A 17,615-nucleotide genomic window follows, 5' to 3' on the forward strand; every position below is an offset into this window, starting at 1 on the left:
ATCATATGTTATAAACAGAAGAATAGATAGATTTTCTTTCATATTCTCACAGGTATTAATCAACAATAACTATGGGCATATATAACATGAATAAATATGAGTAACAAACTACTATATGAAAAAAGAAATTGAAGATAACATTGCAGAATTTGTTTAATAAAGTTCAAAGCAAGCAAATAAACAATATTTTTTGAAAATAAAAAGTATATCCAGGAAAATTACTTTTAAAAAAAGCAATGGGAAAGCGCCTGCCTGGCAAGCGCAAGGTCGTGAGTTCGGTTCCCGGTACCGCAGAAAAACCAAAAAAAAAAAAAAAAAAAAAAAAAAAAAAAGCAATGGGTTGTGAGGAACACAGAATTGAAGATGGCGAGTGTGGTAGTGAGGTCAGGAGGTCAAAAGCCAGGAAGACCACATCAGGTCTTAATAGAGTTAAGTTAAAAAAGGAGCCATGTGCTGTTCAATGATGATAACCAGTCAAAAACCAAGGATTTGAATGAAATTAATTCATGCACCTGAAAAAAAAGGGAAAAATTATTGACAAATTTAAAGAGAAAAATTTCCAACTATGTTTGACACAGAATTCATTCAGTTTCTACAGATGGCAATCTGAACTTAAGTCAACCATGGAGTTCTTTAAAACCAGAACTGAACTATCAGCTTCAGAAATAAAAGATGCCTAAGAAAGCGTTTGTTCACACTGTTCCTTTTCAAGATAAAAAGCTGGAAGTGGGAGGATGGAGACAAAGTACGTTTTGTCATGCTTCCAAAATTCACATAAGATACAGTACAATAGCAAAAGGGAATATTAAAGATTTGCATGAAAATATTATGGATTCCTGCTTCATTAGTTGGAATTTTCCTAAGAATGGTTTCATGAGGGGAGGATTTGCTTTGTTACAAGTCTCAAAGTTCATGCCACAGAATTGGAGCTTCTTTTCAGTTTAAAAAATGTTAAAAGATTCTTAAATAATAAAATTTTAGCCACAGCATTGCAAGTAGTATGTAGTTAATGACAATACTTACTGAAGATTGCTAATCATCAAAATTGATAATCAAGATGAATGCAGAACAAACACTCTATGAACTATTATTGTAGTCAACTTGAAATGTTGCACGGGAAAAGAATTGAAGGGACAAGAACTCTCTCCCTTGCTCTTTCCCTTTCCAGAAAAGAGAAATTAAAACAAAGTTTAACTTAGGAGAAAGATCTTCAACGGGGAAAAGACTCCAAACACATACACAGATAAATATACATTAAGGTACAATTACGTTTAAAAGCCCTTCATTTTGGTGATGGGAAAGGAGGGTCTGAATTCTACCTTCATCAAGGAGAATATATATTTTATACTCCAATAATGAAAATGTGTGCTTGGTTTTGTGTGTATATAAAGATACACATACACAGAGAAGAGAAGCAGATACACATACACAGAGAAGAGAAGCACAGAAGTTTAAAAATAGCTTTGTGTTGAGAACAGAGAACAATTTCAATGATTTCAATTAGGAAACATTTTAGAGCAAGTCTATACGTCTACTTCTGACAGAGGGCCAGACCTTGAGTATCTGTCAATGACAGAGTACTTCAGAATGTGAAGAATATAAAAGGAAGATGCACAAAAATGAGGAATCGATCACAGTAGTTGTGACCAAGAAGAATAAACGATATCAAATATTTGTTCCCTGAATGCTGTTTTGACTTGAAAGTCTGAGATTTAGATAATATTTGAAATAGTTAAAGAAACAGATGACAAGGAGGGGAGGTTTACCCATTAATACTTACGAAATATAGATTAAAGAAGAAACAGACATTTCAAATAAAACAAAAACAGAACCAATAAATCCATTCATAGCTGTAATAACATTTCAAAATGAGGTCTGTTCTCATCTGTTGTCCTTGATGAAGAACTGACCTAGTGACTCACTCCCAGCTCTGTGATTCCACGTGAGTAGTATAATGTTTAATGAGCACACACTCACTTATTTTAGCATTAATAACAGGCACTAGTAAAAATAAGCATCAATGAAAATAATTATCAAAATAAACTTTCAAACATTGCTACAAAAGTCTTTGCATGAAATAAATGATCTAATCTTATAACTGTATTGCTGATATCTGATGATGTATTGAAATGAAGTTAATGATTACAATTTTTTATGTTCTGATTGATTGTGCATGCTTGTGTCTGGTGGTCTGAGCAACTGATTTGAAGGTAACAATATGCAATGGAATTATAATGGTGAACTCCTACCATCTTGTCTAGTGAAACTCTCTATTATCCCCACTGTTTTATCAAAGAATTATTTTCTTATTCCCTATAACAGTTTGAGCAATCTTTCATTCTTACATTGGGTAATGTGAGCCATGTAGTTGAGGATAGCGATATGTAATGTAACAACCACTGATGATTCATATTATTTTGTCTTGAGACTGTATCACTTTGAATGTTCTTGCTTTGATTTGTATATGTTTGTGATACTGGTATGCTGCTACTGTTCTATTTCTTTGTTTGTTTCTCGTTTACTACTCTCTTTAAAATTTAAAAAAAAAACATGCAGTTATTTCAAATCAATATTATTACCAAAGATTGTTTAGAAATTGTATTAAGAAATGACATGATTTTGAATACAAAACATTCCTGCAAACACTGAAATTATTTTAGAAGTCTAATGTAAAGATTAAGCAACAGGTCATAAAATATTTAACAATAAACTGATTCTTTTTACATTTGCCTAGCTCTTTCTTGATTTTTGTGGGTGGATTTTGTTGAAGACAAGGAGCAACGTATTCTCCCCATTTATTATTCAGCATTTGTTAAATTAATGAAAGAATGATTGTGCTATTAAATAAGTTAATAAGTGATCATGTTACTACACTGAATGTGATATACTGTATATCTGCTCTCAACATACTAAGACTACACTAAAATTTGACACTTTCTGTTTAATATTTATGGCTTCCTCTGCCACATCTCTATTAGTTTAAAAAGCTTTTTCTTCCTTGAAATACTGGATCAAGGAAATATTCTCTCTGCTCTTTTATTGACTATTATTTGTTTTTGCATATTATAGTATAACTTTGAACTGTGATTAGTTGTATATATGTTGTATTACACTGTAATGAATTTATACACACTAGGTATTGCATTCACATATTCTATCAGTTTTCAAAGTAAAATTTTTTAATGGCTAGCGTGTGTGTGTGTCTATGTGAGCATATACACACATATACATGAATATATACATACATATAAGCTTAACTCATATTCAAATGCATTCATATTAATTTTATTATATAGACACAACACAGAACAAAACATATTTAACTACTGATGTCCGTATTGTATTAGGTGAATCTTGAGTTCCTTTTAGCTCAAAACATATAATTATAAAGAAAAATCACATGCATCAATGGTTTTCCAACACTGTTAATTATTAATAAAATACTTTCAAAGTATGTATTTGCAAGTCACTTTTCTGGAGATGGTGAGATAGTTAAGTTTGAAGTACAGTAGTCTTCAATCTTTTGATCTTTGAAACTTACAGATTCTGTAGTAATGCCTAATAGCGATGATCCCTAACTCCTGTCATATATGCATGATGCACTATGTGTATCTACAAAAATTTGTTGGCTTATTAATTTTGTATGTAATATTTTACAGTTCTTTCATATTATAAATACAAATATAAAGTTTTTCTCTTCTTAATTTCTTATTTTGTAGGATGTGTATGTATGGATATAAGTAAGTTAATCAGTAAAAAAATGCTTTCTTGTGAAGAAAAAATGAATTATATTCTACTGCATTTTTCATCTCATTAATGGTGCTATCAAAATTTCTGAGACTGAGTGCCGTGGTATATTCTGAGTCTGAATTCAGAAATGTAGCCAAATTTGAAAAATTTAGATAGGTGCCCAAGGATGATAGGGAAGTTCATGAGTATAAATATGGAGATAATTATTTCTACAACCTTATATGCATTTCTGCATGTACAATTTGAACAATGTTATACAGTAACATTGTACAACCTTAGGAGTTACCTTTCAGAGATTCTCTTCAAATTATTAGCACGTTTCATCATAAAAGTTAGCATATAATGTCACAACATATAAGTATATTTAAAGTGTTTCCTGAGCTTCCTTGGACCAAGACAATTTTCCTACTAGGGCATGATTGTGTAGCTGATACATGTGGATCTTTATAAAATATGAATGCTATTTTCCAAAGTTTATGTGTTATTCTTAATAAATAAGATTATTTTTCACCACTGTAGCTACCAGATGGTGGCTCACTGTCAAATTTGCTAAAGTCTAGAGTCAAATACATGCATTCTGGTCCAATATTCCCAAGGCTGATCTCTTTTTTCATCTTTTCATTTTCTAATTTCCATCCCATGAAGGTGGAAATCACTACCCTAACAAAATGTAATTGTGGTTTTCAGCAGTGAAGAGTTTGCCTCAGGTTAAGACTGTCTATAAACTGACAGAAAAAATACACCAAATTTCCCTTTTATCCCATCGCAACATTTGTACATATTCTCTCATGAGATGTCTTACTATCACTTTCCATGAAATCCTGTTTCTCTGCTTCTGAATACTAGTGTTATCTAATGCATTCTTCAAACCTTTTCCATTATTTTGCACTCAACCCATGTCTTGCTAAAAGAATATTCTTCAGTTTAGTGTAAAAACTAAGAATCATAGCTGAAAACCTCCTGGAGGGCAGGGTAGCAAGTTAGGGAAGCAAAATTGGGACAACTAATTCTTAATATAAATAGAATCTGCAAACCAAACAGAATGCAATGTTCTTGTGTCTTTCCATCTTGGTTATTCTACAGATATATTTGATTTTTATTAGTTCTGGAATTTTAAATTCATTATAAATCAACCTATATGTAGGTCTTATAATTAGTAACTACTTGGTCCTTCTGCCCACCTTTTATGTTCTGTTTTCCACTTTGCTTGTCAATTTTCAGGTTTTCAAATTTCATACAGAAATATAGTGTGTAGAGCTCACAAACTGTGCTTCTTTCTCTAGAGGTTCTACTCTGCCTGCAAGGCAGAATGCCTTCATTTCACCCTGCTGCAGTCCAGGAATACAATACAAAGTTCAAAAGAGAAAGAACAATTATTGAAGAAAATATATTTTTTGAACATCTTGACTTATAAATATCTAATCTACATAGAAACTGTTAGTAACTCAAAAGAAATAAAATTAGGGATTGTTTTTGTCCCTACCAATAGATTTGATAGCCATTAAGTAGAATAATCTATTTCTGAATACTTCATTATTAAATTTATCGGGCTTCTTAAAAAAATTCTTTCTCCCACATTGATTACCTTCTGTCTTGATGCATGAATTCTTAGATTTTTAATTAATCGCCCCTGTAATTAGTTTAAGATCATCCATTCTGCTATAACTGTTATTACTGTTATTCCCTGGTTACTCTTATACATAACTTAAACATCCCTGACAAGGCACGCTATTTGCCAGGAGAAAGTTTATGCTGGTTTTCATTGCTGCCTTCTCCTACTGCCCTCATAGAATTTCCATTAGAGATTTAGAAAGTCACATGGACTTTACATTTCTCACAATTTGGAAATATGGAAGTGAGGGACGAGCCAGGTGTCTCCAGCTAACCGTGGTCCTGCCTTGCACACCAGGCTCCTGCTCTCTTCCGCTTTCTTCCCCCATCAGGGCCCATGTGCGGGCAGTGTGTGCACCTGTCAGCCTGGCTCTTCTGGTGGGAGACGGCAATTTTTCTGGTGTTTCCTGATTTTTCCCCAGGCAACTTTCTGTTTCAGAAATACACTAGGACTACAATTCCTCAAGTTTTTCTCTTACACCACTACAGGTTTTCTCCTCAAACTTTTATTCTCTTCTCTGTGAATTATGTGTCTAACTAATACTGCTGACATTCTGGCAACACACATTTCTTCTCCAGTCCTGCACCAGAAGGTGGGAGGCAACTATCATTTTCTCATGTTCATCTTGAACTCTTTTAATCTTGTGTCATTATGTTAATATGATTCATACAAAGCAACACATAATGCATGAAAGCCTTGTTAAGCAAACCGTTATTGCAACCTTTATCACATTCTGTTATCATTTTAACTAAAATTGTCATACAATGCAATTTGATTTCAATTAAATACAATGGAAATTGATCGTAACAGTATTAATGACAATAATATGTAACTGACTATACAAAAATAATTCCCATATTGAAGTAAAGGTTATGCTATTCATAAATATCTTGAGTTAAGCCATTAAAAGAGATGGTTATGCAATGTTAAATGTCTGAATTGAGAATAATTCTATTCTGCCTGACAGCAGATCTGCCACAAGTCACTTTGCATATCTCTCACCACTCAATTTACTAGCTTTTATGTGTTTAAAATATACCACATGACCTGCAATGATATTTCCAGAATAATGTCCTATAATTTGAATTATTTTCTACTTTTACGGTTTCCTTAATTGTTATTCTAAAACAAGTTCAACACATTCATTCATGACTTCATAGGAACTTCAAGCAGTAATTGGATATATTTTAGGACTACATGTATGTTTTATTGACCTATTTGAATTTAATATAATAAATCACTATATTACAAGCTACTTTAGGCTTCAGAAAGTTTGGAACGCTGCAAAAATTTAAATTCCAGGCTTGCTTTTGCAAAATATCACATATTTTCACCTTTTCTCACAAATATGTTAGAGTGTGATGTTTAGACTTGCTATTATGACTGGTGTTCGTGCTTCTACCACTAGTGTTACCAGTATACACACCTATGTGCTTTTCCATTTTACACAAAGTTGTTTCCCTTCAGCATTTAAACTGTAGAACAGAATATAAGAATCACTTTTCATTTGGAATCTTATAAAGAGACGTTAAATTCAAGCTGTAAAATATAAATCAGGACGCTTTCTTTTTCTTTGGCATTAAAACAAAAGTTAGGGAGGAAAACCAGCTTTTTGATTTACACAGAATTTGGGGAAAAATAAGAACCAGCAATGCTTGTATCAGGGGAGGACAAAGACTTTTTTTTTGACATTCTTATTTGAGGAGTACAAAAGCGTGGGAGAAAAATAAGAATTGTTAGAATGATTGGCTTGGTTTTCATTTGTTTTTGAAACTTATTTACAACATTTTCATTTTTCAGCTTCTGAGTTCTGCCTTTATCATTCAGTGAAGATTATAATCTTGCTACAGGTAATGAGATCTACAGGTCAATTCTGAGTTTAATATCAATATGCTACTTGGTAATATGCTGTTACAATAGAAGTATGGTCATTTTATTTTCACACTGAATAAAATGAAGTTCACTTTTGGCATATGAATAGGATTATTTATGTCAAAATTATTCACAAAAGTAAAATAATTTTTCCCTCAAGTAATTTTTAGAAATAAGACACTGAAAAACAGAATGCTGTAGAGCAATCTTTCATTCTTACATCGGGTAATCTGAGCAATGTAGTTGAGGATAGCGATATGTAATGTAACAACCACTGATGATTCCTATTATTTTGTCTTGAGGCTGTATCACTTTGTTTTTCTTTTTTTTTTTTTTTTTTTTTTTGGTTTTTCTCCGGTACCGGGAACCGAACTCACGACCTTGCGCTTGCCAGGCAGGCGCTTTTGCCGCTGAGCTAAATCCCCAGCCCCCTGTATCACTTTGAATGTTCTTACTTTGACTTGTTTATATTTGTGATGCTGGTATGCTGCTACTGTTCTATTGCTTTCTTTCTCATTTACTACTCTCTTTAAAATAAAAAAAACAAAAAAATGGTATGGTGATCTTATGAATGATGACAATCTCCTAATAAACTAATACTTTTGCTGTAGTTTTTCTTTTGCTCAAGTGAGACTATTACAATAGGGTTCATGTAATCATGTATACGAGATGAAAATAGTACATAAATGCCAAACAACTAGCTGGTTATTAAGTGCATAGCCACAAATACAGATTAGAAAATAGATCTACCAGATTTTTTAAAAAAAAACATACATTCACAATTATTTAATTTAAAAATAGTAAATGGAACTACTTATTTTTTCCTACTGTCTTTGTAGTCTTTTTCTCTAGACAGAAAGAAATTTTCCACTCAAAATAGCTCATAAAATTTCTTGTCTCTGTAATCAAGTTAAAACTAGAGGAAATGACTTGCCTCCATCAGCAGGATACCATTTTATTAAATTCAATCAAATGTTCTATTTACACACGTCTATCCTCAATAAAATCCAATTTTATTATTTGAAACCTATAATCTTCAGTGAAATTGAATAAGTGTATTTCACCAAAGTTGAAGTGCTCTGTTATATTAATCAGCTAGACAAGATTTTATAAAAGGGTGGGGAGGGGTGGAGTACAGATGGCTTTGGTGATGGTCTGTGCTATGTTAAACAGCCTCAGTCCTCTATTTAAAGTTAAGCAATTATAAATGTTACGTCAAAGTTTTGATTAGGTAAATATCACACCCTGCAGTGAAAATATTCCCATTTTAATCTAATTTTTATGGTTCATGGGAAGAATTTTGTCTTGAATATAGTAAGACAGTACTAGCATTTTAGTATATTTAAAGTGTACAAATACATAGATTTAGCTTACAGAATAGGCCTCATCTTCTTGGAAATTCTAAGAAAAGACAAGCAGAATATATAATACCACATAATTTATAAAGGAGGCCATGCCTAACTGCAATGCTTCTGAATAGCCTTAAGTAAATTATGCCATGAGATGAGTAAGTCTCAGCCGATTAACCCCTACAAGCATCACTTCACAGCAGCAGCCGACTCTGCACAGCTCTCCTTCCTGCTCTCAATTAGTCTCCTGAAAGTCTCTGTGGACTTACGCTGACAAAGCCTGCTGGGACTGTTTCTACTTTATCAATAGAGCAGAGCAAACCACACTGGATTATGAGTCAGATGTCCTGTTTATAGCCCTGGATTCAGACTTAACTACCTGTGCAACTTTGGGCATGTGATTTACAGCCTAGGAACATCAGCAAGTATGTTACCACTTTCCATTCCTCACCTGAAGGGCAGGGCTGACTTTCTATCCCCCAATGGGGCTGACTGTGACCTGCTTCACATATTCCATATTACACAGTGGCCCAGGGAGCAAGTTCCAATCACTTTAACAGAGCATCTGACTTTTTTGGTATTAACATTTTGACCTATTGCAATCCAAAAACTGGATAATTTCTAAAATTATCACCATTTCTAGCATCCTAGAAGTCTACATGCCATAAAGACAAGATGTATTCCTGGTATTAATATTTATAGTGGCTCCAAGTTCCTCACATGCTGAATGTCTTCAGGAGTTGTGGTAAAAAATACAGTCACTGCTGCTGGCACATGTCATCTGGTGGAAACACAGGCTCATGAAAAGCATTACAGTGGGTCCTCATCTGTCCTATTCACCAGGTGATGTGCAACGTCGGGCTCTCCCCAAAAGTCAAAATGACCCAGAATTTCAATCAAGGCAGTCACAAGAGTCTAGCTAAAGATACTCACATGAGAAGACTTCCAGAACACTTGAGCAAGTCACAACACTGATGGAATGTGTTTGAATCACACGGAGTCCATTTTTTTACTCTTTCTATTAGTACATTTGCTATGCAAATGTTTACATTAATTGTGGGGAGTTGGCACATGTATATAACGTATCTTACTACTGTTCTGAAGGCGTTTCTCTTCCCCTCCATCCACCTCTTGATTCCCTTCCCATTTGAGAAGCTCTAACTTCTTATTTTCTAATATATATATGACACACTGGAAGATAAAATAAGTAGAACTCTGGAAGTCATAGTCCTAGATGAGTACTTTTGCAATAGAACACCTGAAAAACTCTATTGACATAAATATATATACATCAATAGAGCATATATATATATATATATGTATATATAGTATGTTGCTATTTATTTATATTTTCTACTTCTGATATAAGAAAAACAATGCTGTATTTAATCTGGTGTGTCTGATTTCTTTCACTTAACATTACGATCTCAAGGTACACTCACTTTCCTACAAATGACTCAACTTTTACCTTATGGAAGACAGACTAGTACTTCATTGTGTATAAATATCACATTTTCTTTATTCATTCATCTGTTGATGAACACATAGTCTTTATAAGATTTAGCTATAGGAACGGTGCTTCTATAAACATGGCTATGCGTGTGTCACTGTCAAATGGTATCTTTCACTCTTTTGGGAGGACAGCTAGAGAAAGGAATAGGAAGGTCAAATCAAATTTCTAGTTTTAGTTTTTTTGTGTAATCTCCATACTGACTTCCACAATCACTGTACTAGTTTAAATTCCCACTAATAGTCTAGAAGGGTTCCATTGCACCCCTGGCCTCACTAGAATTTGTTATAACTGTACTTTTTGAACATGTCTATTTGTTTTGGGATATGAAACTCAGTATTGTTTTAATTTGCATTTCTCTAAAGACCATAAAGTCAAACATTTCTTCATTTCTAGTACTTCAGTGAATTGTCTATTCATTTAAGTTGCTGACTTTTATTTTGTCTTTTATTTTTTTGGGGGGGTCTAATTTTTTGAGTTCTTTATGTATTCTAGACATCAGTGTTCAGTCTAAGAAATACCTGGCAATTGTTTTCCAATTCTGTCAATTGTAATTTTATTCTATTAGTTATTTCTTTTGCTATGCAGACAATTTTTAATTTGATATGATACCAACTTTTGATATCTGGCACTATTTCCTGTGCAACTGGTGTTTTATTCAGAACCTAGGTCTATGACTTCTAGAGTTTTACTTATTTTATTTTCCAGCATGCTAATTGTTTCCATTTTAACCTTTAATTCACTGATCCATTTTGATTTTTTTTTAGGGCACGGTGAGAGATACAGGTCTAGATTCAATCTGCTACACATGCAGAGGCAATTTTCCCAGCATCATTTTGAGGGGTATTAACAGTAATGTGTCTTTTACTGTAACAATTATTTTAAACTCCAAACATTCATTATATTTTTATCTATCTATCTATTCACATACAGTTTGGAATAATCTTCAGTAGTTATAAATTTAAAATGCAAAGTTAATTCAATTCAAAATGAATCATAGATTGATAATGTTTACCAAACATAGATAATTTTAAAAATAATGATGTAATAAGGTTTGATACCTTGGGCTCTGTAAAGTATATTCTGAACTATTACTCTTAGCAGTAGATTCATATAAATGCTATTCTGACTATATTCAATCCCTTTAAGCATTTATTTATCTGCCTGTCAACTACCTTTAAAATAGTGGGAAAATGACATATAAAACTACTCTTACCAGGACTGGGGATTTAGCTCAGGGGCAAAGCGCCTGCCTGACAAGTGCAAAGTCGTGAGTTCGATTCCTGGTACCGGACCAAAAACAAAAAAACAAACAAACAAACAAACAAAGAACTACTCTTACCTACCACACACAATTGGCAAAACATACCACAGATTTCTGCACAATGTTTGTTGCATCTAAATTTAAAAGTTTTACTGAGAAGCACCATGATAGTGTGCACAGAGCAACGAACTTTGAATTAAAAGATGAAGATTCAGCTCCTGTAGACTGAGTGAAGTAACAGACTTAAAGTAGCTTTTTCAATAAAAAAAAGTCTATAAATGCTTCTCGCTGTATGTACAAGTGAGCTTTTCATCATGAGGACGCAATACTTGACACAGCAACCTAAAGGTGTGGTGTTTATTTCTGTCTCAGAGGTTTTCTTCCTTTATTAGCTGGTTACAAGGAAAAACATCATGGCGGAAGGGCGTGGCACCTTAAAGCTGCTTCCAGCAGGCGGCCAGAAATCAGACAGAAAGGGAAGGGCAAGAATGAAGCCCACAGCTTACTTCCTTCAGCCAGGCTGCATCTCCTAGTAGTTCGCGTGCTGTGAGCTCCTCCGTGAGTTAGCCCATTAATGTTTAGGTCCCTCAGAACTCAGTCATCTCCCACACAGCTCTTGCTCTGCTAAAGTGGACAGTCAGTGCTATGCAGTATGTAGAATTATTTAAAGTACAGGTAAGAATTTATAAAGCAAACAAAAACCCACTTCTACATACAAAATGAAAGGAATCTATTCAGAACTTTCCACTGCTTCTTTTTTGCCTTTAACTCCTACAAGGCCTGTATTCGCCTTTAAAGCAAAACACAGAGTCATTTACAAAGAGGGGTATTAGGAAAACTCCAACAGAACATTTGTTTCATCAGGGAGAAAAGAAAGTTATATTATAAAATTGTGATTATGTGTAATAGATGCTCCCAGCTGAAGGTATGTGTGCAATAAGCTGACAAATTAAAGCACAAAATCTTAAGGGTATTTTGTTTTAGTTAGTCAGTAGACTTAGCAAATGATAAGAATGAGTCATAAATGATGACTACAAAAAGGGGAAATAATATATTGTTTTGAAAATAATTACATTTTAGTTATATAATAGTTATCCATTATTACAGGCACAAATTATGACAGGATATTTTTAAATCTTTTTAATATGTTTTAATATGAGGTTATTAATCTTACTATTGAGACTGTATTACAATTGGATCATTATATTCTCAGAAATTATTTTATCAAAATAAAATATACACGCTGTTAATAAAACTTTTATAAGCTTATGAGTGGATTCATGCATTATGAAAAAAGTAAAATATATGTAGTACTAATATTTTAAGACTACCTCTTCAGTTAAATATTATTTTAAACTCCACACATATACATGAAAATAGGGAAAAATACTTTGACCATTCTTTTTGAGAAAATCATATCTTCATAGCAATTCCCATACACTTTAGAAAATACCAAAATACTCTAACATGAATAAGGGGAAATTTTGTGAAAAACGATGAACTCCAGCTGCCGAAACATGCAATATATGAGTATTTCTGTTAATATCATTTTGTCTATGTACCTTTGAAAATAGAGTTTAAACTTTTCTCTTTCTCAAATACTTGGACAATATTTTATTTTAAAAAGTTTATGTGCAGAGTTCACTATACATTCAATATAACTGTGTTTTATGTATGCTGTCTCATTTGCCCTTCTCTAAATTTAATGATTAGAATGTGACTCAGTATCTCATTTAAAAGAATACAGGTAGATATAATGAGTGAATTGCCCAATGTCACAGACTCATCAGGCATTCATATTGGATTAAATATCATCTTTCCTCCATAACCTCTTTCCTTATTTCCTCTTCTTCTTTTCTTTCTTCACTTAATAATCCCTTATAGGTCAGGCATAGTGGCACATGCCTGTAATCCCAACACTCGGGAAGCTGAGACACGTGGATCATTGCAAATTCGAGGCCAGCCTGGGCTACAATGTGTGTTCAAGGCCAGCCTGAACTGCATAGCGAGACTCTGTCTCAAAAAGACAAAAAAAAAAAAAAAAAAAATCCCTTTTATATTTGGCCCCTGTGTCAGGCATCATGAAATGCATAGAGAAATGAAAATCTCTGGAAAAGTGCTTCCTACTACTCTTTGATGAATGAAATACGGCTCCCAATGCAGGATTTAGGATCCTGATTGCTCAATAAATTGCAGTTTTAAACAAACAAAAGAAACCATTTTAACAAATAGATTAAAAGAGAAATCATATACCACATTAAAGATAACACAAATTAAACTATTGGATACATACTTAAATATAGTGGGGCAGATATGTTTCCTTGATTAACAGGGGAGCTTTAAAATAAAAATAATTGGGATGTGAGGGTGTGTGGCTCAGTAGTTGAGCACTTGCCTAGCATGTGGAAACTATGAGTTTCCTCCCAAATGCCACAGAGAAAAACAACAGAACAGCAACAGAAATGGATTTAATTTGTCATATTACTTATTTTATTGACATTTTCCTATATTGAGGAAATAGTCCAGCATTACAATATATGAACACACGTATATTATATTCAAGTTTTCAAACTAACAATTCTGTTTTCAACTTGAGTTCTTTAATTTACAATATGGCCTTTGTGAATAAAGAAGGCCTATAAAATTCAATAGCACACCTTCCTGAACAAATTTATTTAAAATGATATTATCCACTATTTGTCCCATTTTATATTGCAAGTTTCCACTGAGTGCTAATAAATGCTTGCCATTGAAGAGGTTTGCACTTAACATCTGTCACCAGCACCTAACACCTGCACCTACAGGGGACTGTCAGGGAGATTGTTATTCTCCTTTGTAACACCCTGAATCTGTCTCACATCATTTGCATACAGATAGTTACAGGCATTCATCATTTCATTATGCTGACGACTTCACTATTTGATGTGTAATGTCTCTTTAATGAGCCTCAAAAAATACAATATTCCTTGATTTATGACTGCTTAACTGAAAAATTATACAAATTGGCAAAAACCTTCATAATGCATTTTCATATTTCTCCACATTACACTTATATTTAACAGTGACTCATGAGTTAAGATCATGCTTCTTTGACAAAAGACATGTTCAGAATTTGACTTACCATGTTTTAGTACCACTTCGCTTTATATGCATATTTTCACCTGCATAATACAACTGTGCTGACACTAAAAAAATAGCAAATTAAAATTGATTATTTTCCCCCAAGAAAGACTGTGTATTGGAGAACCAACTTCCAATATTACTGCAAGTTCACTAAGAGTTCTAAATTTTCATTATTCCCTATTTAAAAGAAAATGTTAAGAAACTTGATCCCAGAGAAAGCTCTATCTAGCAAAAAAGAAGTAATTAGGACCGACGAAAGTACACAAAAGTAAACTTGAGATAGGGGCAGAAGCTCTCAGAGAGGAAGAAGTTGCCTTTATTTGCCCAGTCAGGGCCCAGAAAGGAATCCGGAGCCAGTTTCCAATTCTAAAAGCTGCACAATTCAAGGCAATGAAAAGTGTCCTATTTATTAGTTAAAAGCCATTTCTGCAAGGAAGTTGGTGATTTCCCAAACACAACCTCCAAAAAGGTACGTTTTTCCTGTGTTGCCAGCTTTTGCAAAATTTGGGAGTTTCCAAATGTAGGATGGATCCCAGTTAAGAACAAGTGATGCTGGTGTACCACAGGGCTCATAAACCAGAATGAATGAGGCACACAGAAATAGAAGTGGCATCCTTAGGTGTGATATTACCACCCCTTACGTGTAGCTTCTATTCAATACATCAGAGATTATTCGTACTTTCAAATTCTAAAAGAGAAAACCAGGCTAAATTAAAACAGAATCATCAGAGCAAGGGTGATTTAAGTTAAATAAAAGTTAGCTCAAGACTGTTGTCATTTAGAAAAAAGTGATGGGACTGAATATAGAAACCATAACCAAAGACCTAGGATGCACATAGATACTCTGTGAGAGAATGGCCACTTGTAGAATGTACTGAAGAAAATTAGTTCTAATACTTTAAGCTTACCTAGTTTCCTAGCTTGACTAGAACTTTTGGACATATTCTAGACTCCTTTTAGCTATATCTAAATGCGTGAGTAACCTACAGAGAAAGAACACTAACTGAAGTTTCAGTGGGGAGTAATGTGGTTCCAATTCTTCAAGAATTCTTGAGCAGAACTCTAGAAAGTACGTAAATCAAATCAGGATCATACAAAGAACTTTTCAGTGACTACTTAAAGAATGAGCTTGTATGCATTCAACTTTTTGTAGTAAGATTTATAATAACCACGCATCTTGTCAGCTCTAGAATGGTTGATTTCTGTTTTAATTGTATGCATTAAGTTAATGTTTCTCTTGTCTGAGACTTCGCTGGTGGGAATGTGATGGTTTTACTACTTTTTATAAATCAAAGCTGCTTTAGGGAGGTTTTCCTTGATGAGTTAAAGGATCATATGAGACTGTCACTTTCTGCGCTACAGAAAAAGTATCTATTTCAAGTTTTACATTTGAGTACTACTAGAATGCCACCTAAGCTACAGAAAACAAGATGTACAACCCAGAGTATGTCTAAGATGATTACAAACAGATATTTAACAGATATATATATATATGCATATATATATATAACTATTGCACAGATATATATATAATTTTAGGATAAAATTTGTCATATTTCCAAACTGTTTGGAATTGACCAGATGTTTAAATATTAAAATTCTCCAAAATTCTGCCTTTAACCTTTATTTTTGTTTTACTTAAGAGAAAGAGTAATTGTGAAAATCCCTGAGAAATAACCTATCATTTCTGTAAGCACCATATTTAAAAATTCACCCTTATTGTAGTCTTCTATAATATGCCTATCTCTAAGCATGGACACTACAGAAGGTCACCTGTTTAACTTAATTAAAAATAATAGTAAATCTATGGTAAATGCTTACAGTAATATATTGTAAGACCTAATGCTCATTATAACCCTCTTACACTGATATTCTGTTTGTCTACATTTTTGAGATGTGGAAGTTGATGCTTTAGGAAACTAAGTGATATTTCCAAAGACAATCAAGCAGTGCAGCTGGCCCTGAAGCCAGTGCATACCTGCATCTCATAGTTTTATCTTTCTGGGATTGGTGCTTTTCATTTATAGGTTTTTCCCATGCATCTTCACCTTCTATTTTTTGCTTGGTACTACGTTCCATGTCTCTCTCACTAAACAAGAAACACCTTCAATTAACAAAACAGTCAACAAACAGAAAGAAATCCTTAAGTCTATTATTTTCCTGGCTACCGTCACAGCTCACTCCTTCCTTTTAATTGAACTGATTATTTCTGTTCCTTCTCTGGTGACTCTGATTTATCACTATCTAACCTTAGCACCCCAAAGCCCTGCCCTTTCTAAAGAGGGGAAACATAGGTCCCAAAGCTCAGCGAGTATTGATCTTAATTGTTCTCTCTTGAAGTGAGCTCATCATCATCATTTCTTTTTCCTTAAAGCTCCCTTGAAATTGTACTTTACCAACCCTCCTTTCTCGGCTGCTATCAGGTTCTGCTGCACTAGGGTGCAACACCTTTACTCTCTCATTACAACCATGTTCCCGAGTTCAATTATTGCAGTTGCAATTATTTCCAAACTGCTTTTACCTTGTAGTTCTACAGGCACACACTCATGATTCTCAAGGCAAGGCATCTTTTGGACTTCTTCCTCCTATGTTACTTATTTCAAACTGAAGGATCATTCTTCAAATCAAAATGGAAAAATACATGGGAGATTTATCCTCTCCTGTCACTCTGTCACTAACACCCTTATACAGTAATGTGTCTTGTTCTCCTGGTATATATACCTCAAAATGCACCTCTTTATTTCTATCTGATTCTTTGCTATATCATCAACCACTTTTATTATGTGTAGTTTATTTTTGGAGACAATGAGCTGATGTAATCTACAGCACTCATGCGTCCACTCATGTTTTCCCTTGCAGTGTAAATAAATGCCTTTCAACCTTAGTGTTTCGGGGGCTGGGGATGTAGCTCAGCAGCACGGTGCCTGCCTGAAAAGCACAAGGTCGTGAATTCGATTCCGGGTACTGGAAAAATAAATAAATAAATAAACTTTAGTGTCTCAACTCCACCCCATACCCTAGGATCACTCTGTTTAGATATCCCTCAAGTGGTCGCTCATCACAAGGACCTAGTGCCTCTTTACAGCTTCCTCTAAATGTTTTTATGCCTATCTCTAGACTCCAGGTATTATAAAA

The 17,615-nt window shown here is 33.8% G+C and overlaps 1 long non-coding RNA gene across 2 annotated transcripts in view; it reads right to left on the reverse strand.

The window, feature by feature from the left end:
* Window positions 1-307: 307 nt before the first annotated feature.
* The window catches only part of LOC102013996, a 99,864-nt gene continuing 82,556 nt past the window's right edge, over window positions 308-17,615 (reverse strand). For both annotated transcript variants that reach the window (XR_259210.2, XR_001233584.1), the window contains exon 4: window positions 308-512. This is a non-coding gene — a long non-coding RNA (uncharacterized LOC102013996). The remainder of the gene's footprint in view (window positions 513-17,615) is intronic.

The sequence above is a fragment of the Chinchilla lanigera genome, unplaced genomic scaffold (assembly GCF_000276665.1).
Source record: "Chinchilla lanigera isolate Chin_1 unplaced genomic scaffold, ChiLan1.0 scaffold00002, whole genome shotgun sequence".
NCBI lineage: Eukaryota > Metazoa > Chordata > Mammalia > Rodentia > Chinchillidae > Chinchilla > Chinchilla lanigera.